Source organism: Penaeus vannamei, chromosome 20 (genome assembly GCF_042767895.1).
Source record: "Penaeus vannamei isolate JL-2024 chromosome 20, ASM4276789v1, whole genome shotgun sequence".
Taxonomy (NCBI): Eukaryota; Metazoa; Arthropoda; class Malacostraca; order Decapoda; family Penaeidae; genus Penaeus; species Penaeus vannamei.
Window position 1 is genome coordinate 26,994,143 of NC_091568.1, and position 2,249 is coordinate 26,996,391.

Genomic DNA, 2,249 nt, shown 5'->3' on the forward strand with positions numbered 1-2,249 from the left:
TGCTATTAGTCCAATAGTCCTTGTTGGAATTCCTCTCGGTCTCAGGATCTCTCAAAATGACTCCCGATACACCGTATCGAACGCCTTCTTGAGGTCAATGTAGGCTGCAAGCAGCCCATGCCCGAACTCACGGCGGCGCTATACAATGACTTGAAGCGTGAGTGAATCCGGATTGCTCCAGTCTCTGGTGCCTCAGTAGATGGTCTCTGATACGTCTCAGAAGGATGTGGGCGAGAACCTTGCCTGGTATACTGAGCAGTGTGATGCCTCGGTGATTGCTGCAATCCCAACGGTCCCCCTTCCCCTTCCAGAGAAGGATGACCACACCCCTCAACAGGTCAGTAGGAACGGAACCGGACCGCCAGATAGCAGCCACGACAGCATGTAACCCACGTGCCATAGGTTCACCACCAGCCTTTAACAGTTCAGCTTGTATGCCGCAGATACCAGCTGCTTTACCACTCTTCAGCTTGGAAATCGCCCTCCTAACTTCAGTTAGGGAGGGAGGATCTTCACTGATGGGTGGATCCGGCAGCGGGATCTCGACACTACCCGCATCCAAGTTAACTGTCGGTGGGTCAACCTGCTACAGCTGCTCAAAATACTCAGCCCAACGTTCGCGCACCGCAACAGGATCTTAAACGATCTGACCACTTACTGAGCAAACTGCTGTCACCTGTGAAGAGGGCTTGGAGTTCAGCTTTCTCAGGGCTTGGTATGCAGGACAAAGGTCATTTACTAAGAAATGGCCTTCTACTTCCTCTGCAAGACTCCTAATAAACTGTTCCTTGTCCCTTCTTAACAGGGACCGAGTTCTGCGCACATGAGAACGGTGCAATTCCCGATCCCCTGTCAGACGAGCTGCACGACATGCATCTGTGGCTTCCAGTGTCTCCTGCGAGATGGAATTCTGTACTGCTCTCGGACATACACCAATCGTATCTTGAGCTGCATCAAGTGTTTCACACTTAAAGGTATCCCACAGAAGAACAGGGTCTGTCAGACCATCAAGCATTGCGAAACGATCAGAGATTGCCTCAGCAAACCCGCGGGCACACTCTCCCTCCCTCAGCCTGTATAAATGAAACACCCTAGGGTGATCATTTGACCGCTGGGGAGTTTTGAAGTGGACCCGGAGGGTAGCCACAACCAATCTATGGTCAGTGCCACAGAACTCAGCACTCCTGCACACCCTGCAATTCTGAAGAATCCTCCAACTGACCTTACCTACCCTAATTGCTCTAACCCGCTACTGTTTCAACACGTGATCTTCCTATAATAATGAATTTTCAAAGAGTGAGATATCATTCAGCATGGAGAAAACTCAACCGAGCTTCCATTACCACCCTACCCCGAGCTCCATGTTTCATGGTACGAGGGATTGAATGAAGATTACCCTCTCCCACCTTCTCTTGTCAATGTCCCCGAGGTCTGTCACATTATAACATCATACCGGGCGACTGTGAAACTGAGAGTTGACCAGCATCTCTTTACGAAGGAAAGGGGCCATCAGGACAAAGTTGTGTGGAGATGCGGACAGAACCTGTGGTGCCAGGGTTCACACCGTTAATGGGGAAATAGTGAAGTGGCAAAACCCCATCCACAGACATCCTGCTGTCCCTGGGAAGGCTGAGGTGGAGGGGATACTAGCAGCAATGAAGGAACGTGCTGCCGCAACAGTAGAGCCCATCGCACATATTGTCAACACATTTGACGCTAGAGTTGAAGTCGGCTGGGCGCATCTATTACAACGGCAGACGCCATCAAGAGGACGCTGAGGCGAGTGCGGCAAAAGGCAGGTGTGTCTGATCTTCAGCTATTTTGGACAACGTTAAGCGGAGGGGCCTTCATTCCTTATGAAGATGATGGGGTGATGATCTTCGCAGCAGACTCTGATTTGAAATTTCTTGCCGTCTCGTCATTGGTTTGGTGATGGAACGTTTAAAGTGGCCCCTGTCGGATACGAGCAGCAGTACACACTCCATGCATACTTTGGTGGTATAACATATCCTTGCATCTATGCATTTTTGTCAGGAAAGAATGAAGAGATATAATAAAATGTACGAGGTGTTAAAGCTAATACCGCCTGGTTTATCATGCAATCCAGTGACAATAATAACAGATTTTGAAAAGGCAGCAATGAACGCCTTCCAGAGGAATTTTCTGAGTGCAGAGGTTGCAGCTGGCAGGAAGCATCCCTCGGGTCAGAAGTACCAGCTCGTAAATAAGAGGATCAGATTCCCCCATTA